At 42.9% G+C, this 23826-nt stretch overlaps 1 protein-coding gene across 5 annotated transcripts in view; it reads right to left on the reverse strand.

Moving 5' to 3' along the window:
• The window catches only part of LOC144595389 (F-box-like/WD repeat-containing protein TBL1X), a 297826-nt gene that overhangs the window by 171247 nt on the left and 102753 nt on the right, over positions 1–23826 (reverse strand). The window contains exons 1-2 of one of the 5 annotated variants that reach the window (XM_078402877.1): positions 23114–23506; positions 3392–3481 (exon numbers count right to left, since the gene is read on the reverse strand). The exons of 3 other annotated variants lie outside the window; for them this stretch is intronic. The gene's annotated coding sequence lies outside the window, so the exon portion shown is untranslated. Of the gene's footprint in view, positions 1–3391; positions 3482–23113; positions 23507–23826 lie in introns of those variants that run through there. One more of the 5 variants, XM_078402876.1, reaches the window with a different exon arrangement.

Here is a 23826-nt window from a genome sequence, read left to right on the forward strand (position 1 = left end):
AATGCAGAAGTATGGGATTGAGGGAAAAAATAGATCAACAATATTGAATGGCGGAGTCGATTCGATGGGACAAATGGCCTAATTCTTCTTATAAGTCTTAAGGATAAATGGAGGGCCAGGCGGCTAAAAACCCGAGTTTCCTCATCTATCTGCCTTCCTCCTCCTGTCAATATGATTGAACCTCATGTTTCATTAAACTCATTTTAGGATTCACAGATCACAATTGCATACATTACTCAAGCTGCAGTCTGATGCGTTTTGTCCGTGTACCTTTGAATTCAATAGTTTTCACTCCATCCATTCAAAATTCAAATTGTTTCACTGATTATTGATCCACAGTGCAATTCCACATATCAAATAGATCTGTCCTTATGAAGACAATTCAGAGAGCGTGCAGGGCATATTATTCTAGGATCCACTGAGAAACAATAGAAATAAGATAGGACGTAGACACAAGGAACTGCGGATACTGGTTTACAAAATGAGAAGCAAAGTACTTGAGGAACGCAGCAGGTTAGGCATCACCTCTGGAGGGAATGAAGGGGACATTTTGAGTTGGGACCCTTCTTCAGGCTGATTGTTGGTGTGAGAAAGCGGAAAAAGAGGTGGGGTTGGGCTGAAGCTTGGCAAGTGATAGGTTGATACAGGTGAAACGGGGTGATTGGCAGATGGGTAGACAAAGGACAGAATTCAAAAGATGTCCCAAACCATGCCATTAGACTGACAAAGCCTGCTGGGCTCTTGGTCATTGTTGTAAAGAACATTATCTGCTATATTTTGCTTTGATATATGAAATGGTAATGTAACTTTTGTCAGCATCTGCAGGAAATCCTGAACGTTGGGCCTAACGTCCACCCCATTCACCACTGAACATCTGCAGCACATCCAGAGGCATCGAGGAGGCACAATGCCATTTCAGGTGTTTAAAAATTCAGTACACCGAATAAAAACCATCCTTCTGCTAAATAACTGGGTTTTCAATTCACTTTAAGTCCAAACAGAAACAGGCAGAACAAAGTTAACTTTTGAGTTGAACTGCAATTGCATTCCAAAATCACCTACAGGAAAACAAAAAGCTGAAATGTGGCTGGGATTCAACAAATAATTACTGCCTAATTATCTTAATAAAATCTCATTCTCTTATTTTACGTATCTTTCAAGGGCTAAAAAAACAGCCTTACCATAGTTTAATTTAACAATTAAAATGTTCTTGGCTGTTAAAGTGAAGCCATGAGACAGTACTTGCAGAGGACAAAGCTTTGAAACTGCACATCAGCCATTTCAGGTGAAAATTGGCTTGCATTAGAGTGCAGACAGTAGATTTGTTTCTCAGCCAGCCTAAATTAATTCCATTTCAGGAATTCTCCCAACCATGACCCACACAGATCAGGCAGGGGCACTCTCCTTCATTCTCCAGAGGATTCCCTTGTACTGGATGAGTAAGTAAATGAAAGGCATTATAAGAATGTTTCCAGGTTACAGATCAAACCAATAAAATCTCCACTCTTAGAGACGACATTGACACATATTATTTGTGCCTAACCATTTTTATTTATTTTTAACTTTATTGAACATTAAAGCAAATGGAAAACTCATTGCTGCTGGACATTCACCAGGAAATGTTCAGCCAACTGAGCTCTCACATCTCATGAACACTTCATCTCTGCACAGAGTGATTCAAGAATCGGCAAATATTGTGATAATCATGTTCAAGATGTTAGAAATAATTTTTAATGTCTTCTAACCATAAAATGCTCAGAAACATTTTTTCTCTTTCTTACATTGTATATTTACATTGTTTTTGTTTTGCTTGGTTTTTATTGTAAAACATGCCCTTTCTGCCTAAGCAGATTATTTTCAAGCTCAAATTTTGTTTTCGAAAAACCATCTGATTAGATTGAGGTACAATTTCAAAGCCCTTTCTATAACCGACTGGGGAGTGGACTGTTACAACTACTTTGACTCTCAGTCAGCACGAAGATCACAGAGAAACTCTCTTCCCCTCCCCACATCTCCCTCTATCTTCCTGTCTCCACCTATATCCATCCTTTGTCCCGCCCCCCTGACATCAGTCTGAAGAAGGATCTCGACCTGAAATGTCGCCCATTCCGTCTCTCCTGAGATGCTGCCTGACCTGCTGAGTTACTCCAGCATTTTGTGAATAAATACAGAGAAACAAAAAGTTGTCTATTGACATTTACAGCTTTTGGAATAATTTTAATCTTCAAAATCTATCTCAAATTCCATTGTAAAATGAAATTTAACTACTTTAATACATGATTTAAAAAAAAAAATAACGAGTAAAGATAAACTAATCAGTAAGGTTGTACAAGTGATAGGTTGTCTACTCTTTGAGCCTTCACATTTTATTGATGCCAATACCTTCTAGTAATTTCCGATAACGTCCATACTTCTTGGGTAAAGCAGACCTTTATCGGCAGTTTGTGATGTAGCCAATTACTATCAAAGCCAAACCCAATATGGTACTGACACAAAGCACATTCCAATGGTAGGTATCACTGTTTTCGCACTTTCTAACCTAGTTACTAAAACTAGCTGCAGTACTGTACGTCATTTCTTATAGATATTTGAAAATGAAACAATAAAATGGATATGACAGGCACAGGGACTCGGTGCCCCGAGTGCGTTTATGGACATCAAGTGAAGTCATGGGCCGAGGATCCTGGGAAACAGAACTAAGCATGAATGTTGCCATAAAGTGCTGGAGTATCTCAGTGGGCCAGGCAACATCTCTGGAGAATATGGATAGGTGACATTTTGGGGTCAGGTCCCTTCTTCAGACTGATTCAAGGATCACAACCCAAAATGTCACCTATCCACGTTCTCCAGAGATGTTGCTTGAGAGTTACTCCAGCACTGTGTCCTTTTGGTAAGTCAGCATTTGCAGTTCTTTGTTTCTATAAAGCAAGAATTTTGCATCCTTTTGAAATAAATTCCATGTTATCTTTTAACTATGAAGCATATAATGGCTTCTGTAGGCATTACAAACTTAAGATATTTACACCAAATTATTTTTCTGTGTTTGCCTTTAACATTTAAGAATTGCCTCTTGTCACTCTCCAAATCTATGATCAAGATATTTATTACGTAAAGTAAAGCCCCCTAACCCCATCCTGTCAATACTCTCTTCACATATAAAAGTCTCAAGATCAATGGATCTGATGATCTTCCCTAATTCTCCAACTCATCTCTTCTCAATTATTCCAGAATGCCTTTTTTGGCAAGGATGATATACAAATGCACAAATAATCATTCTTAAAGTTAGCAAATCAGTGCATGGAATTCAGTTGCCCAGATAATTAACATAATTGTTTACATGCCATATAAAAATAAGTAGTTAATAAATCATCTACCAGTCAGTTCCACTCACCCCAAACTCCAGCAACCCTTTCGATATAATCAGTTTCCTGTCTTTAGTCCAAGATAGTTTCTAGGTTGAACTAAATCTTCAGTGAGAGCTCTACAATGAAATTGATGGTCATTAATTCATATGCTTTGATTTATGAGAAAAGCCTCAACTAATTTAACCAAAGTTCAAACAACAGAGAAAAGGGGAAATTCATCCAAAGAGGAACTTTATATCACAGACAAAGACATCATTATAAAATCATAAGGGCCATAGATAGGGTGAATGCACAGAGTCTTTTATCCAGGATAGGGGAATGAAAAACAAGAGGACATATTTATCCTGTTCAGTGTCACCCCAAAGTATACTCAGATCATGGCCAATAGTGAAAAAAAAACTTGGCAGTGAACAGGTTAAGGTGAGAGGGACAAGATTTAATGTGAATCGGAGAGGCAACTTTTTCGCACAAATGGTGGTGGATATATGGAATGAACTGCTGGAGGAGGTAGAAGCAAGTACCATAACAATAATTAAAAGACAGTTGGACAGATATATGAACAGGAAAAAGTTTAGAGAGATGTGGGCCAAACACAGGCAAATGGGACGAGCTTAGATGGGGCATCTTGTTCACTTTGTGACTGCTATTAACGATGCTAGTAAGAATCTTCAATGTGATTTACAAATTAACTCCAACTTGTGGTTGAAATTGAATTATCTTTTAACTTGAAAGAACATATTGAATATTATTTTGAATAAAAAAACAAATTCAAACTGTCATTAGATGTGAATTCAGCCATAACTAAACACATCTGTAAAAAATAGCCTACATAGATAAAATGGAGCTGCAAATACCAACATAAAAACTACACTGCAGCCTATTGGTCAGGAACATTCCTAGTTCTATTCCTGCTCAAACCAATTCACTAAACTTGCCATAAACGCTGTAAATGTTCCATGTGCTCCAAGCTGGGCAAAAAACAGCAACTTCTGATCCTATCATTTATTCACATCTAGGAAATACATGCAAACGGAAACGAGTTCTATTCTGAGCTACATGGAACAAGGCAGCAGACAAAAACTTATGTCTGACACTAAATCTGTCTGCCTCGCAGCATATTTGGAGAGAAACAGGAAAAACTGAAAGGAAGAAAAAACTTCAGCCTCGACTTCAGACAAGAGAAACCTCAGTGATAAAAGTTCAGCGAGTGAATCAGTACTAGTGGCCCCTTTCTCTCAACCACTGAATGCTGCAAGGATATCTGCCTTTGTTGAAGTATAAGAAAATAACTGCAGATGCTGGTACAAGTCGAAGGTATTTGTCAGTCTGAAGAAGGGTCTCGACCCGGAACGTCGCCCATTCCTTCTCTCCTGAGATGCTGCCTGACCTGCTGAGTTACTCCAGCATTTAGTGAATAAATGCCTTTGTTGAATATCATTTTAAACCAGAGAACTCCATCTGCATGGTGTCACTCCTAGAAATGGGTGTCATTCTGCATCTTAATAGCATAACATAAATCTGTAGTGAATATGGCACTCAACCAGCAAATTCAAGTCACGTCAGGTCAGGTCAGGATTCTGTCTCGAATAACCACAGGCATTTAAGTACCACCTCCAGAAAGCCAGACATGAAGTTGCCACTTCAAAACATAATTTGGCTTGTATGGTTATGTCAGAAATGGGAGTTGCCCACACAGGACACCAGATACACAGTAGATACTACTTGTGTTCAGAAATGTCTCAGCAAGTCACTCGTCCTCCTACAAATCATTAAACTTCAAAAAATAAAGAAAAGGAATTAGATGGACCAATTAAATGGATCAGTGACTCAGCCACTAATCTGGAATTTAGATAATTACTGAGTTAATATCATTGAGCTCTCCAGCTGTGTAATATGAGCATCACAAAGATTCATATTCAGTTTCAGTTCAACTGGAGATTTGAGCATAGATACTGCACATTTCAAGAAAAATGTGCAAAGGGATGGACACTTCTTCAGTTTTCAGGATCGGGCTTCAGTGGCATGGTCATTGATCACCTATCCCCGATGATCCGAGTAGCTGTTATCGGCTACTGAAGGACACAGTAGTAAAAAGTACATTAATTGTGTCAGTGTATTATAGGTTCACACACACCAACTTATGAAAATCCAAAGTTACATTAACCTCCTCTATCCCAGGGAGGTTAATTATTGACAACTGTTTCACAGGCACAGCTGACTGTCAGACCACATCCCCAGGCGTCCACTCTGCAGCAGACATTGTGAAACATAAAGCCCTGGAAGTCATAGTGTCATACAATGTGGAAACAGGCCCTTCGGCCCAACTTGCCCAGACCGGCCAATATGTCTCATCTACACTAGTCCCACTTGGCTACGTTTGGCCCACATCCTTCAAAACTTGTCTTATCCATGTACCTGTCTAATTGCCTCTTAAATGGTGCAATAGTCCCTGCCTCAAGCACCTCCTCCGGCAGCTCGTTCCATAAACACACCATCCTTTGCATGGAAAAAGTCACCCCTCAGATGCCAATAAGATCTTCTCCCCTTCACTTTAAACCTATGCTCTATGGTTCTCGATTACCCCACTCTGGGCAAGAGTTTCTGTGCATCCACCCGATCTATTCCTCTCATGACTATACACCTCTATAAGATCACCCCTCATCCTCCTGCGCTCCAGGGAATAGAGTCCCAGCCTGCTCAACCTCTCTCTATAGCTCAGACCCTCAAGTCCAGGCAACATCCTTTTAAATCTTCTCTGCACCCGTTGCAACTTAACAACATCTTTCCTATGACATGGTGCCCAGAACTGAACACAATACTCTTAATGCGGCCATACTAATGTCTTTTATAACCGCAACATGACCTTCCAACTTCTGTACTTAATACTCTGACTGAAGCCGAATGTGCAAAAAGCCTTTTTGCCCACCCATGCCACCTTCAAGCAACAATGTACTTGCACTTCTAGATCCCTCTGCTCTTCAACACTTCTCAGAGCCCTATCATTTATTGTGTTGGTCCTTCCATGTTAGACTTTCTAAAATGCAACACCTCACATTTCTCTGATTAACCTTACTTCAGTACTTTAACTCGGATGCATATTTACATCTGTCAGTGATGGGAGGGGTCTACACATACACAACGGTGAACCTGTATCTAGTTATCCAAGAGATTTGATTTTCTTTTGAAAGTATAACATTTTAACCATTTCCCTGGATTGCAATTTAGGGTAAAAAATAAATTATTCGAAAAAAAGCAATATTCAGCCAAAAGTGGTGACTGTCCAAAACAGGAACCCTGACAATTTTCTACCTTTCACCCCCAGGACATTAAGCCAATTATCAAGCACCCTGACCAACCTTCCTACGATTCATTAACTCAAAGCGAATCATGGAATAAAGCAAGGTACTGAGAAAGCAGAAACAAGGAAATTCAGATGCTGGTTTACAAAGAAAGACAATGTGCTAGAGTAACTAAGCGGGTCAGACAGTATCTCTGGAGAACATGGATAGTTGACATTCTGGTCAGGACCCTTCAGATTGAAAGAGCTTTACTGACTCCATTGCTAAGCCCCAAGAAAATCTATAACTTTGCTTATTGCTATATCAGGCTATCAACCCTGATCTTTCTTAATATGAAACATAGTAAAGCTTTGCATAAAATTGGATCCTCAAGTTTTCTTTTAATGTAACTAAAGAAATACAACTGTATAATTGTGATTGCATCGGGAAGAGTAAATGCTGAGCCATGATGCATTAGAGTAATAGCAGAAAAGTTTAACCTTCTTTTGGAATACGACTATTACTGGGAGAGTGGGTTTAAAAAGCATTGCGTTACAAAGGGACAATAATTTTTAAATAATTTAACCAGACCTACAATTCATTAATTAACCCAATCTGATTGGCAAGTCCGGAGTTAAATACAGAAAGTAGCGAAATAAGCAGATGTGTGTTCTAACTAAATCACTAAAAGAGTTTCAGGGAGCTTATCCACAAGTCAGGACTTCCGGTGTTTATGAATCTACTACAATGCTACTTGATACATCTTCCGTGAGTGGCCAACACTTCTTGGGAATGCTGGAGAATTCATGCAATGCAGCCAGACAGCCAAGTAGCACTGGGATAGGACAGGCTACCTTCTGATAAAAGCTACAGAGGGCAGCAGAAGGGATGAATGTAACTTCATTTCCTAACATTAAACCCTCCAATTTTGTAATCAAACGAAGCATTACAAGATATTGAGAATGGGAAGGGCCAGTTGCAAAGAACCCTTGCAAGAACTTGTCAGGATGCACTCACTCTCAAGGATCTTTCTCTGGAGGAAGATTGTCATGTAAACCGATTGTGGGTGACAAAGCATAATTCTCCCCATGTAGGTAACAACTACATTGTTGAAAGAGAACTACAACAACTGAAAAGCACTGCTACTACTGGAACTATCATTGGGAGAAAATGCATCTTAAAATCTTGCCTGCAAACTGATATGAATGAAATGATGTTCGTCACACCTGCCAAGCAACTGGGGGGGGGGGGGGGGGAACAAGCAAAAGAGAACATTACATCAACAACTGAAACAAGACAACAAATACAAAATTATATTCACTGTGCACATTCCAAGTTGAGTCATTTCATTGAGTGGTCAAAATGGGAAAATGAGATAGGCAACATTTTACAGGGAACGGATGCAAGGAAGGTCAGCAATATATTGCTAGCCAGATAGCTATCTGAAAGAAATGAATTCATGAATTGAGAAAAAAAAATCAATCTTTCTACTTGATCCGAATTCGAATCCAAGTACAAGAGAACAATAAACCAATAGTTTTATATCACTTGCCATTTAGATAGAATTTTCCCATCAAAATCTGCCCATCACTACTGACATGCAACCACAACCATTCTGGCATCATGTTCTCTCTTGTGGGGACAAGATTCATTTGCAACATCGTGATGCCAAGAAAGAGCTGAATTATATCCACTGACACACGAAGCTTTGTTGAGTGGAAGCCAATGGGCTTGGTGGCGATGCAGTGGTGAGATTATTGCACGAGTAACATTGAATTCACCAACTTGTGTTAAGTTGGCATTTGATATTTCTGCCTGCATTCTAACTGGCTACTTCTGCCAGTCATCCATCTGCAAATCTGACGAGGTTTATCTCTCTCCATTACTATAAACTAGGGACCTGTTGCATATCCCTCCATGTTCATGTGTCTGCCTAAAAGGCTCTTAAACACTGCTATCATATCTGTCTCCACCACCACCCCTAACAGCATGTTTCAGGCACCCACCACCCTCTGAGTGAAAAAACATGCCCAACAAATTTCCTTTAAAATTTGCCCCTTACCTCAAGGTTATGCCTTCTGGTCTTTTGACATTTCCACCCTGGGAAGGTGGTTCTGACTGTCTACCCTGTCTATGCCTCTCATCATTTTATATACTTCTCTGAGATCCCTCAACCTCCAACATTGCGAAAAAGAACCATCCAAGTGTGTCCAAGCTTTCCTTTTAGCTAATACCCCCTAACCCAAGCTTCATTCAGGTGAACCCCTTCTGTAGCTCTCCAAAGCCACCAACTCGATCAGGTTCAAGTCCAGGCTCTGGCTGGGCCACTCAAGGACATTTCTGCCTGCATTGAAGCCACAATGTCACAAAGCCACTCCTGCGTTGTCTTGGCTGTGTGCTTAGGGTAGGGCCACAATACGATAAGTGCGGCCTAACCAGAGTCCTATAAAGTTGCATCAAGGTTTCTTGACTCTTATACTGAATGTCCCAACCGTCGAAGGCAAGCATACCATAAGCCTTCTTTTCCACTCTATCTACTTGTGTTGTAAAATAGCCTAACAAGTCTTCGCACTCTGGAGTAATTGGGGACAGGGAATAAATACTTTTCCAGTAACACCCATCTCAAAGAAAGGGAATAGACAACAAAAAAAACAAATATCCTGTGGCCTTGCTTCATTGAATGTGAAGCAAAATCTGTATCATGGGACAGAAATACTGATAATCAGCGAAGGCAGGGTTTATATTTTTGATCAATAATCTTCTGTCCAAATATAAAAGAAACTTTGCAATTTTTAAAGTTTCAGATGGAAGAAATTTATTTCAGATTGTACCATCGATCCAAACTGCAACCTCTGCTAAGTCAGCAAACATGTGGTGCATTTTTGCATGATTTGATTCCACAACTTTCCTCTGCTGCCAACAACTTTCATTGAAGTATTGAGCTCCAAGAAAAGACATTGAAAAATAACTGTAAAAACATTGATATTTTCTTTGGGATATGTGCGATCCAATTCACCCAGGTATGTGCATACAGTGCATTCAGAAAGTATTCAGACCCCTTCACTTTTTCCACATTTTGCTACGTTACAGCCTTATTTTAAAATGGATTCAATTATTTTTGTTTTAAGATCAATCTACATACAATACATCATAATAAAAAAACAAAAATAGGTGTTTAGAAATTTTTGCAAAGTAATTAAAAAGAAATAACTGAAATATCACATTTACATAAGTATCAGACCCTTTACTCAGTACTTTGTTGAGGCACCTTTGACAGCGATTACAACCTCAAGTCTTCTTGGGTATGACACTACAAGCTTGGTACACCTGTATTTGGGTAATTTCTCCCATTCTTCCCAAACTCTGTCAGGTTGGATGGGGAGCGTCGATGCACAGCTATTTTCGGGTCTCTCCAGAGATGCTCGATCGGGTTCAAGTCCAGGCTCTGGCTGGGCCACTCAAAGACATTCACAGACTTGTCACGAAGCCACTCCTGCGTTGTCTTGGCTGTGTGCTTAGGGTTGTTGTCCTGGTGGAAGGTGAACCTCCACCCCAGTCTGAGGTCCAGAGCGCTCTGGAGCAGGTTTTCATCAAGGATCTCTCTGTACTTTGCTTCGTTCATCTTTCCTGACTAGTCTCCCAGTTCCTGCCGCTGAAAAACATCCCCACAGCATGATGCTGCCACCACTATGCTTCACCGTAGGTATGGTATTGGCCAGATGATGAGCGATGCCACTTGGCATTCAGGCCAAAGAGTTCAATCTTGGTTTCATCAGACCAGAGAATCTTGTTTTCATGGTCTGAGAGTACTTTAGGTGCCTTTTGGCAAACTCCAAGCAGGCTGTCATGTGCCTTTTACTGAGGAGTGGCTTCCGTCTGGCCACTCTACCATAAAGGCCTGATTGGTGGAGTGCTGCAGATATAGTTGTTCTTCTGGAAGGTTCTCCCATCTTCACAGAAGAACTCTGGAGCTCTGTCAGAGTGACCATCGGGTTCTTGGTCACCTCCCTGACCAAGGTCCTTCATCCCCGATTGCTCAGTTTGTCGGGCGGCCAGCTCAATGAAGAGTCCTGGTGATTCCAAAGTTCTTCCATTTAAGAATGACGGAGGCCAGTGTGCTCTTCAGGACCTGCAATGCTGCAGAAATTATTTTGTACCCTTCCCCAGATCTGTGTCTGGACACAATCCTGTCTCAGAGGTCTACTGACAATTCCTTCGTCTTCATGGCTTAGTTTTTGCTCCGACATGCACTGTCAACTGTGGGACCTTATATAAACAGGTGTGTGCCTTTCCAAATCATGTCCAATGAATTTAATTTACCACTGGTGGGCTCTAAACAAGTTGTAGAAACAACTCAAGTATAATAAATGGATACAGGATGAACATGAGCTCAATTTTGAGTGTCATGGCAAAGGGTCTGAATACTTATGTAAATGTGATATTTCAGTTATTTCTTTTTAATTACTTTGCAAAAAATTTCTAAACACCTGCTTTCACTTTTTTATTATGGGGTGTGTAGATTGATGATTAAAAAATGAATTTAATCAATTTTAAAATAAGGTTGTAACATAGCAAAATTTGGAATAAGTGAAGGGGTGTGAATACTTTCTGAATGCACTGTAAATACCCGAGTAACTACATTGTTCATGTGAATTCAACTCTCCTTATCAGACAAAGGCCGTTTCGTTAACTCGCCCATCGACTTTAAAATATATTCATAAAATGGCATTGGCAAGTTTTAGACTCTCTCCCAGATCTCTTCCCCCACCCCCAAAATCAGTCTGAAGAATCCTGACCTGAAACATCACCTATCCATGTTTTCCAGAGATCCTGCCTGACTCGCTGTGTTACTCCAGCACTTTGTCTTTTTGAAGTTATGTTATTCACCAGTTTTTTTTTATTGATTTTCAATTAACAATAAAAAAAAGTTGGTAAATTAAGTCTAAATTCAGCTTTTATGCTGGAAATGAAACTTTCACGTTTATTCATGCTACTCCAACAATATAGTAAACCCTCGCAATAATGGACCCAGTATTGGGTGGTGCCCAGTATTGCCGATTACTATAACCGGATGTAGGGAGTAAATATTAACATTTAACTCAAGGCCAGGAGGGAAGAAACAGTGTTTGGGGGTGGGGGGGTTAAACCAAGGGGAATTCACAGTCCAGGGAGCCGCAAAGCTCGGTCTGAAGGGTCTCGACCCAAAACGTCACCCATTCCTTCTATCCAGAGATGCTGCCTGTCCTGCTGACTTACTCCAGCCTTTTGTGTCTGTCTTAGGTGTAAAGCAGTGTCTGCAGTTCCTTCACACGCACTCAACCTCAACATCCCTCTGTAGAATCAACTTTTATGCATACTTTAAAAAAACTTTGACAAAAGGAGAGACAGAGGCGAGGATAAAAGAGGGGATGTTGCATTATTGGTTAAGGAGTATGTCACGGCAGTGGTCAGGAGTGGCATAAGGGATGGTTCATCTAGTGAGGCATTGAGGAACACGAACGGGATGATCACCTTGATGGGGGTGTGCGACAGACCCCTAAATAGTCCACGGGAATTAGAAGAGCAAATGTGACAGGAGATTGCAGGCAGCTGCAGGTCTAATAAGGTTGTCGCAGTAGGGGGGTTTAATTTTCCCAACATTGACTGGGAATGTCAAGAGTGTGAAAGATTTAGATGCAGTGGAATCGGTCAGATGTGTTCAAGAAAGTTCCCTCTGGCAATATGTTGAGGGCCCTACATGGGAGAAGGCAACCCTTGATTTAGTTTTGGGAAAGTGGGAGAGGCAAGTGGATGAAGTAATCGTGGATGAGCCTTTTTGAACCAGCAACCACTGTTCCGTTAGGTTTAAGATAATTATGGATAGTTATGGAGCGGGCCCACAAGTTAAAATGTTAAATTGCGGCAAAGCCAATTTTGAGGAGATAGAGTTGTTTGGAGTAGATTGTTTGAAGGAAAAGGAACTTCAGGAAAGTGGGATGTTTTTAAAAGGGTGCTCAGTGCTCAGGACATGCACGTCCCTGTTCGAGTGATGGCAAGGCAGGCAAACATAAGGAAGCCTGGATGATGAGGGAAATTGAGGCTTTGGTCAAGAGTTAGAAGGAGGCATGGGACACGTATAGGCAGCTGGGATCAAGTCTATCCCTGCAGGAGTGTCAGGAACCAAGGAGTACGTTTAAAAAAAAAATCAGAAGGGCAAAAAGGGGATAGGAGATAGCCCTGGCTGATAGCATTAAAGATAATCCCAAGAGATTTTATAAGCATATAAAGGGAAAAGTGGTAACCAGAGAGAGTGGGACCTCTGAGAAACCAAAACAGTCAATTCTGTGTGGAGCGACAGGAGATGGGAAAGATCCTCAACGAGTATTTCCCCTCTGTGTTTACTGTGGAGAAAGACAGGACAGGGAATCTTGTGGTGGTCACTGGGTGTGTCTTGTGAGCAGTCAGTATGACGGTCGCAGAGGTGCTGAAGGTCCTGATGCGTATGATGGTAGACATATCTCCCGGGCCTGATCAAATATATCCGAGAACACTGTGGGAAGCTAGAGAGGAAATTGCAGGAACCCTGGCAGAGATTTATGAGTCATCATTAAATACAGGCAAGGAGCCAGAAGACTAGAGGGTGACAAATGTTGTTCCTCTATTCGAGAAGGGCTGCAGGGAAAAGACTGGGAACTACATGCCAGTGAGCTTAACATCTGTAGTTGGAAAATCACGAGAGTATTTTGAGGGATAGGATATACATGCACTTAGTTGGACAAGGGAAACAGGAAAGTGTGCAGAGAAGATTTACGAGGATGTTGCCAGGACCCGAGGGCCTGAGCAAAAGAGAGAGGTTGAGCAGGCTGGGACTTTATTCCTTGGAGGGCAGGAGGATGAGCAGTGATCTTATAGAGGTGTATAAAATCATGATAGGAATAGATCGGGTAGATGCACAGAGTCTCTTGCCCAGAGTAGGGGAAATCAAGAACCAGAGGACATAGCTGAGGGGAGAAAGATTTAATAGGAACCGGAGAAGTAAACTTTTCAAGCAAAAGGTGGTAGGTGTATGGAACGAGCTGCCAGAGGAGATAGTTGAGGCATGTACTATCGCAACACTTAAGCAACATTTGGACAGGTACATGGATAGGATAGGATTCGAGGATAGGATAGGATGCAGGCAGGTGGGACCTGTATAGATGGGACACATTGGCCAGTGTGGGCAAGTTGGGCCAAAGGGCCTGTTTCCATGCTGTAAGACTCTATGACTAACATATTTCATAATGACATGAATTTAACATAACTAGTCTGGTGAATCTCCTTTGAACTGCCTCAGGTTGAACCTCTGTGACTGGCGCTGCCCAGCTATGGCCAAGGAAGCACAGTTACTTCCTCTGGAGACCAAGGATATACGGCCTGACTCCAACAACTCTCATCAACTTCTACAGATTCACTACAAAAAGCATCTTATCAGGTTGCATCACAGCTTAGTTTAGGATCTGCCCTGCCCAAGACAGCAAGAATTTGCAGAGAGTTACAGGTGTAGCCCAGTCCATTACACAGATCACACACCCCACCCCCACCTCTACCTACACCACTTTGCCTCAGGAAAACAGCCAACACCAATCAAGGATCTTTTTCACCCCAGTCATTCCCTGTTTTTCCCATCAAGCAAAAGATAAAAAGCTTGAAAACACAAACCACCAGATTAGATTTTTTAAGTTTAATTTAGAGATACAGCGGAGAAACAGGCCCTTCGGCCCACCGAGTCCACACTGACCGGCGATCTTCGCAGATTAACACTATCCTACACACACAAGGGACAATTTATACATTTACACCAAGCCAATCAACCTACAAACCTGTACGTCTTTGGAGTATGGGAGGAAACCGAAGATCTCGGAGAAAACCCACGCAGGTGACAGGGAGAATGTACAAACTCCGTACAGACAGGCACCCGTAGTCAGGATGGAACCTGGGTCTCTAGCGCTGCAAAGCGGAAGCTCTACCGTTATGCCGCCCTCAGTTTACGGAACAGATTCTTCCCCTCTATTAACAGACGACTGAACGACTAAGCTATGTTGTAGCACCGATCTTTCATCCTACATCATTGTGGATGCTGGACTTTTTCTCTGTAACTGTAACGCTAAAACACTATCACTATATTCTGTATTCTGGTATTTTTCTCTTTGCACTGCCTGGTGCACTTGTATATGGCTTGATTATACTCATGTGATTTAACTGGATACGATACAACTATATTCATCCCCGGAGGGAAATTGGTCTGCCGACAGTCACAACACACAAGGTACACAAAAACCTGAAATTAAAAGTGAAAACAAAAAGAAAAAGACAGCAGCAAACAAAAGCTTTACAATGAATCTCTGTACACATGACAATAACAAACCAATACACTACATTTGTCGATTTTGCATTCAATGAATTAATGACCTGAAAAGTTAAATAAAAGCTAGACGCAAATCTGAAATAAAAACAGAAAATGTAAGAAATACTCATCAAGTCAGGCTGCATCTGTACAAGAGACAGTTATTGCTTCGGGTCAGTGACTTTATGATCAGAAGAACGACAATGGTATGCTACAGTAATTTGTACCTCATTTTGTTTAGTATAAATGACTTAGGTGAAAGCACCATGGGCACGAGCGCTAAATTTCAGCTCATACAATGGCTGGTTAGAAATAAGCTGTGAAGAGGACATAGAGCCTGCAAAATGATACAAAAAAGTTGAGTGAGTAAAGACCTATTAACTGGGAGCATTGTGTGGGAAATTCCAAAATGGCCCATTTTGGTAAGGAAAATAACAAAGAAGCATGTTACATAGTGCAAGATTAAATCCAGTAAAGTCCGATCAGAGCATTGAGATGTTCTCTTGTCCCAGTGTACGATGCAGTCTCACAGAGAGCCAGTGTACACATAATGTACAAAGCTAACAGAATTTAAAGTAACACAGAGTAGGTGGTTATAAGGCACTGGTAAGACCACATCCACACCATTGAGTATTGTACGACATTGGCTTCTTTATTCGAGGAAGGATGTCACTGTGTTGGAAGGAATTCAGCGGATTGTTAGACTAATACCTGGACTGGGCAGATTGTTTTATAGAAAATGTTGGACAAGCTAGGCTTTACCTGCTGGAGTTTATAACAGTGACAGAGGACTTGACTGTTACGCTGGATCTTGGAAGGTCTTCGGAGGTCTATATGGAGAGAATCTCTTGCCTCATGAGAAAAAGTAGAATTGAAATCCAAACAAATGAACTCTCCATTTAAGGTACTAAGTCTTTGGAACTCACTTCCTCAAAAGCTGGGAGAAGAGTCTTTAAATCTTTTAAGAGAAATTGAATCTTAATTAGCAAGGGGTGAAAGTTAACAGCAGGTAGACGGAGATGTTCAAGGTTACAATCAAGGATAATATTAAATTATGGAGCGAGCTTAAGGGACACAAGACCTGTTCGTGCTCAAAGCATATATAAAAATGAGTATATTTTTAATTTATAGCACAGGTTTAAAAGCTTTAGAATCAGAGTCATACAGCGTGAAAACAGGCCCTTCGGCCCAACTTGCCCACACAGACCAGCGTGTCCCATCTGCACTAGTCCCAGCTGCCTGCATTTGGCCCATATCCTTCCAAACCTGTCCTATCCATGTAACTTTAATTTTTTCTTAAAAAGTTGCAATAGTCCCTGCCTCAACTACCTCCTCTTGCAGCTCATTTCTTACACCCTTTGTGTGGAAAAAGATATCCCTCAGATTTCTATTAAATCTTACCCCTTTCACAAACTTGGGGGAATTGGGGGAAACATTTTTTTTCATTCTCTTACCTCGACGGAGATGTGATTTTTCTCCGTGTCGTATCTCCGTCCCCACTGCGGCCTAACATCGAGGAGTTGGCGGCCTTTCGTGGAGACCGGCCCGGCACTTCATGCTGCGGGCACTGCGCGGACTTTAACATCGTGGAGCTGCGATCCTTTGCCGAGGATCGACTGTGGAGAGCTCCAACCGCGGGGCCTGTGGACTTTAACACCATGAAGCTCGCGGTCTCTGGTAAGAAGAGGCCGACTCTGGAGCTCCATGCCGCGGAGAGCGTTTTAATCCGTCCCGACGTCGGAGTTTCGATCATCCCGAAATGAGGGCTTGGACAGCCGGCAGCGGCAACTGCGGATGGTTCAACAGCCCCAACCGCGTATGAACAAAGAGGAAGGTGATTGAACTTTATTACCTTCCATCACAGTGAGGAATGTGGAATCCGCTGTTGTGGATTTTTATGTTAATTTTATTTTATGTGGCTGTGTGTCTTGTTGCTTTTTACTTAGTATGGCTGTATGGTAACTCAAATTTCACTGTACCTTAATTGGTACAGGTGACAATTAAATTGAATCTTGAACTTATGTTCTCTGGTTCTCAATTCGCAAGAGACTCTGTGCATCTACCCAATCTATTCCTCTCATGATTTTATACACCTCTATGAGATCACCCCTCATCCTCCTGCACTTCAAGGAATAGAGTTCCAGTCCGCTCAACCTCTCTCTTTCGCTCAGACCCTCGAGTCCTGGCAAAAACCTCGTAAAGCTTCTCTGTCTGACTTTAGTTGACTTTTTTTCCCTACATATATAAACCATCTGATTTAAGCTTTCATGGTAATGAATGAAAAATTGTCAAAAGCAACAGTCAATCTGTATCACTAGTTGAACAAGTTAAAAATCTCCATTTTGCAGAAGTGGTAGGTATTGTAACTAGCATTCATTTTTATGTAACGCATTGTCAACCAATGACATATTTTTTGTACGAATGAACAGTGAGTAGACATTATTAAAATCTCAAAACATTTCACTGTGATCAACAAAATGGCAGCCTTTATGGATTTTTCTGTTCAATTTTTTCCTCCAATTTTTACAAAGAACTAGACCAAATGGACCCAAACCTCTCCTGCATTGGTGCAGCACCCTCTCCTCCCACCCCCCTCCCCTTCCCACTCCCCTCCCCTCCCCCTCCCCTCCCACACCCCCCAACTCCCCTCCCCCCCACTCCCCTCCTTCCCCCCACCACCTCCTCCCCTCTCCCCCCCCCCCCGAGATAAATTTAAACTTTAAAATGTGAATAACTTTTAAAATATAACACCGATTTCAATGAAACTTCTTCCATTAGCACCAAAGGGACGAAGGTGAGTAAGGTGGGCCTAAAATTGTCACACTATCGTGTACCGTTTTGGCTGTTGTTCAGAAACAAACAAACAAATGAGTGTTTTAGTATATAGATAGCTTTCTGGACAGTAATAAACCTTGCTCCAGTGATAGTTTTTCACATAGTAATAATAATAATAATAATAATAAACATTTATTTTTTATAACGCTTTTCCAAATGCTCAAAGACGCTTTACAAAAACAGTCAAGACATAAAAACAAACAGACAAACTATCCTGACGGAGAAGCGGCGAACAAATAGCGCCAGCGTCCTCTCACGTCAGGGTCCGGCAGTAGACAATAAAGAACACAAGACACACAATTACAATTTTTAACACAAACAGCCATCACAGTGATTGCTCCAGGCACACCCTCACTGTGATGGAAGGCAAAGAAAAGTCTTATCTCCTCCTCATTCTTCTCCCGTGGTGCCACGAGGCGATCGAGGCTCCCGACTTTTGAAGCCCCCACCGGGCGATGGAAAGTCCCAGGGCCGAGCCGAGCAGGCCGATGAAGGTCCTGAGCCCCCACCGGGCGATGGAAAGTGCCGCGGCCAGGCCACGCAGGGCGATGAAGGGCCTGCGAGTGGGTCAATCAAACCTCGCGCTTCGGGGTGGTCGAAGCTGTTACGGCTGGAGCTCCCGAAAGCCGGTCGCCAGCCAGGGACCTGCGAGCTCCCGATGTTGCGGTCTGCAGGGCCCACGGCCGAAGCCTCCGAGATGGTAAGTCCAGGCCCTGTGACCGGAGTCTTCAAGGTCGATCCCAGCTGGAGGCCGCCAACTCCACGGTGTTAGGCCGTAGCACGAACGGAGACACAACACGGTAAAGGTCGCATCTCCGTTGAGGAGGAGATTAGAAATAAAGGTTTCCCCCACCCCCCACATATACAGAGTTAAAAATAAATCAAAAGAAACATTAAAACGATAACAAAGACAACAAAAAAAAAAGACAGAGAGACTGCCGGTGAGCCGCAGCTGCAGAACGCAGCCACGCCCCCTTCTGATAGGGATGTAAAAATTGATTTCTTGAAATTATGAACAAGATCTGCCGGTTTTGGAGGAAGACTGACAGGGGGACCAAAAACATTCTAAACCTCTGACCAAAAATGGCATTACTGATGTTGGGCTGATGGTAGGCGAGCTGGAAGGAGAACTTCCATAAAACTAACACCTGAATATTTGGAAACTATTTGACCTTGAATTACTTCCCAGGTAAGTCAACTGTAACTGGTGTTTATTGCTTGCCTTTAAACTAATAAAACGTCCCAGAGCACTTCAAAGCCAAAACCTGCCTCCCTGTCAAACATACCAACAACAAAATAGGGCACATGGGTTTAGTTTAAAGGTGCATTTTAAAAACAGAAAAATAATTTGGGACATACAGGTTCCATGAGGGAAAGCTAGAAGAAGATAGAACACAAGTGTAGGATTTTGGCGGATCACAGCAGAGTCATCAATAATAGAGAAATTATAGTTGGAGCTGTAGTCACAGTGTTAGGACTGCACAATCTATGGAGAGTTGTAGATCAAAAATAAGTTACAGAGAGGGAGGGGTGTGCCATGAAGACATACAGGAATTCAAAAACAAACCAGTGTTCAACTGGATGCCATCAGACCAGTGAGCACCAAGGGTGATGGGGACATGAGTTGTGTATAATGTCCACACACAGATATACTCTGCCCGAGATCTCTGGACAGTAATGGAGAGCAGGCGTTTTATGTAATGTCCACACATGGATATGGTCTGTCTGAGATCACTGGACAGTAATGTAGAGCAGGAGTTGTGTGCAATGTCCACACACGGATACTCTCCATTGAGATCACTAGACAGTAATCAGGGACAGGAAAACCACAATGATTGTTTCATTTCCAGACCTAAAAGGCAGCAGGAGTATAAATGTTACATTCCAATTACTGATACCAATTATTTCACCACAGTGGAGAATTTAAACACAAACTCTCCTGTGCAACATGTTCAAAATGTTGATCCGTTATGTAATACCGCATTTGACTGATGGAAATCACGGATGTTCAATGCTTTTCTCGCACATGTAAAACTGACTTATGTAAACGACACCACACCAGAAATAGAGAGAACTACAGGTAGTCATACAAATATAAAACAATTTCTTCAGAATTATCAATCACATATCGCTGCAATTTCAAACTTCTATTACTTCCAAATTTGGAAGGCCATGCAAAACTATGAGATGAAGTAACTCTGTCATAATGGTGCAACAACTGTGGAAATAAAGTGGGCTGCTTACGGCCTCTGATAAATGCTATTTTTAAAACATGTTACTTCAATTATAAACAACTACATTCTAAATGTCACAGTAAAGTTTAACCACAAATAAACAAAAAATGCACACACGCATTTGATTATGCTATGTAAAATCTACTACATATTTACACCAAGTTAACAAAGCGAATGCCAAACATTTAATGTGGTGACTTTGCATACATTTAGAATATACTGAGAGAACAAACTCCATTATATAAAATCTGAACCAACATGCTTCCCCTCCCCAACACATTGCTGAGACAATCCACACCATCTATCTGATGAAATTTTCAAATTTGCACTTCCTTGCTTCTGCACAGGAAATAAAAACCTTTTACAAGAAACAATCTCGCCATTTAAACATAAAACAGTGGGATAGTGGGCATATCCACTCATGACCTACTTTCCCTGAACCAATTGTTATCATTATATGTGGACACAATGTGTTCCATGTAAAATCAATACATTATAACCTGTTCTGAACACTATCAGTGTTCTGATCCACAATCCGCAGATTAATCAAATGCATAATTCCATTCATTTCAGACTAATTTGCCATGCTGCATAGAAACAAATCAAACCTGAGACGCTCATTCGCTGAACCGTTCCATGGATTGTATTTTTCTAATGATCAGTCTGATTGTAAGGATTTTTGAACGACTGTAATTAATACTCCCAAGTCACAGAAAGTACCATTTAGCAACAATGCCCCATCCACATAGTCTGTCCCTCCCCCACCTCCGAGCTGCACAGCATAAATGTGTTTAAATGTTAGAACATGGCAATCCCACCAAAAGTTAAGATCAATGCTCACCCTGTGCACACGCAAGCCAGTACAATACATGTGTGTGCCTGTATAACACATACGAACCTGCAAATTTCACTGTGCCTAGTTACATGTGACAATAAAGTATTCCATTCCATTCAAAAAACATACAAACACACACACGCAAGCCAGTACATCACATGCACGAGCCTGTAAGACACACATATACAAGCCTGTAGAAAACAGTGTACCAGTACAATATATACACATGCAGCTGTACACACAAAAGGCCTGCACAACACATGCACACTTGTATAACACGCGTGCCTGCATAAGACATACGAACGCGCAAGTCTGTACAACACACGAGCCTTACACCAAGCATGTACAAACTCACAAACTACCCTATACACTACACATAAATTTGTACAATGCACACACACAAGCCTGTCCAACGCACGCACGAGCTTGCGCAACATGTGCACATTGCTCTGGAAGATTAGATCACATGGGATCCAAGCATAGCTAGCCAACTGGATAGAAAATTGGGTTAATCAAAGGAAGCAGAGGTTGATGGTGGAAGGTTGTTTTTCGGACTGGAGGCCTGTGATTAGTATTGTGTCACAGGGATCGACCATTTGCTGTTTGTGGTTCACATCAACAGTTTGAATGAGAATGGAACAAGCATGATTAGTAAGTTTAGAGATTACACTAAAGTGAGTCGACCCGAAACGTCACCCATTCCTTCTCTCCTGAGATGCTGCCTGACCTGCTGAGTTACTCCAGCATTTTGTGAATAAATACCTTCGATTTGTACCAGCATCTGCAGTTATTTTCTTACACTAAAGTGGGTAATATTGGAGATAGCGAAGATGACTGTCAAAAATTACAGTAGGATCTTGATCAGCTGGGCAAATGAGCTGAGGAATGATTAATGGAGTTTAATGCAGATAAGTGCGAGGTGTTGTATTTAGGGAAGCAGGACCTACACAGCAAATGGTAGGGCTCTGGGGAGTGTTGTAGAGCAGAGTTATTTAAGAGTGCTGGTAGATAGGGTAGTCAGAAGACTTTTGGTATATTGGCCTTCATCAGTCAGGGCATTGAGAATATAGAAGTTGGGACATTATGTTAAGTTGTGGAAGACATCGGTGAGGCCACACTTGAAGTACTGTGTTTAATTTTGGTCATCCTGTTATAGAAAGGATATAATGACACTGGAAAGAGTGCAGCGAAAATTTACGAGGATGTGCCATGTCTTGAGAGCCTGAGTAATGGGAAGCGGTTGGGCAGGATAGAACTTTATTCCTTGGAGCGCAGGAGGCTCAGGGGTGAGCTTATAGGCCTGTCTAAAATTACGAGGGGGATGGAAAGGCTAGATGCACAATCTTTTACCCAGAGTAGAGGACATAGGTTTAAGGTGAGAGGGGGAAGATTTAATAGGAACTCGAGGGGAACTTTTCCACACAGAGTGGTGGGTATATGGAACGAGCTGCCAGAGGTGGTTGAGACAGGTGCTATAAAACCATTCAAAGGACATTTGGACAGGCACAGGGAGATGTGGGCCAAATGTGGCATGGGGGACTGGTGTAGACAGGCCATCGTGGTCAGCACCAACGAGTTGGGCCAAAGGGCCTGTTTCCGTGCCGTATAGCTGTGACACACATACCCGAGCCTGTATAATACACACGTAAACAGATATAACATACACAAGTCAGTCTGAAGAAGGGTCTTGACCTGAAACGTCACCCATTCCTTCTCTCCAGAGATGCTGCCTGTCCCATTGGGTCACTCCAGCATTTTGTGTCTATATCATACACATGCCTGAATAACATACATGACCCCTTACATGCAAACCTGTGTAATGCACACATGACCCTGTACACCCCACTCGAGCCTGTACACAAATGAACCTATATTAATACACAACCCTGTACACACACGAGATTGGCTAATACACACTTGATCCTGTCTAACACACACGACCCTGGCTAACACACAGATGACCATGGCTAACACACAGACGACCATGGCTAACACACAGACGACCATGGCTAACACACAGACGACGCTGGCTAACATACAGATGACCATGGCTAACACACAGATGACCATGGCTAACACACAGATGACCCTGGCTAACACACAGATGACCCTGGCTAACACACACACGACCCAGTAGAAATATGAGTCTGTCTAACACACACGAGTCTAACACACAGATAACCCTGTCTAACACACAGCCTCACCTGGGACGGTGTAAGTAACCCAGGGCTCTGCTCCCACCAGCGGCTCCGCTTGTCTCGGGGGTCGGGCAGCGCCTCAGGGGCCGCTCATCACCGGGGAGGCGTGCGGTGGGCCGGGGGATGGGGCTGGGGCGGGCCGGGGCCGTGTGAGGCCTAGGCGGCCGCGGGCTACGGCTCGGGCTGGGGCGGTGGGGGAGGCGGCGGTGGCGGGGCTCGCATGTACGTGTGGTGGGCGGGCGGGCGCTAGCCGTCCATGTGGCGGCGGGAGAGGCTCCGTCACCGAGTGAGTGAGTGAGGGTCGGTCGGTCGGTCGGCAGCCCGGCTGCAGCGCGCTCCCGCTCCCCTCCCCCACTGGACACTCTCTCCCCAGCGGGGGCGCGCTCCCGACAAAGCGCGCGCACGCGCGCCCCCCCGGACACACACACACACAGTCTACCCCACCCGGGGGCGCGCACACCCTCCCTCCCCTCGCTCTGTTCCTCCCCACCCCCGTCCCTCTCTCCCCTTCCCCCTCCCTGCCCCCCTCTCTCTCACTCCCCTCTTACCCCCGTCCCTCTCTTCCCCCCTCCCCCCGTCCCTCTCTCTCCCCCCGTCCCTCTCTCCCCTTCCCCCTCCCTGCCCCCCTCTCTCTCACTCCCTGCCCCTCTTACCCCCGTCCCTCTCTTCCCCCCTCCCCCCGTCCCTCTCCCCCCCCGTCCCTCTCTCCCCTTCCCCCT

Source organism: Rhinoraja longicauda, chromosome 7, assembly GCF_053455715.1.
Source record: "Rhinoraja longicauda isolate Sanriku21f chromosome 7, sRhiLon1.1, whole genome shotgun sequence".
NCBI lineage: Eukaryota > Metazoa > Chordata > Chondrichthyes > Rajiformes > Arhynchobatidae > Rhinoraja > Rhinoraja longicauda.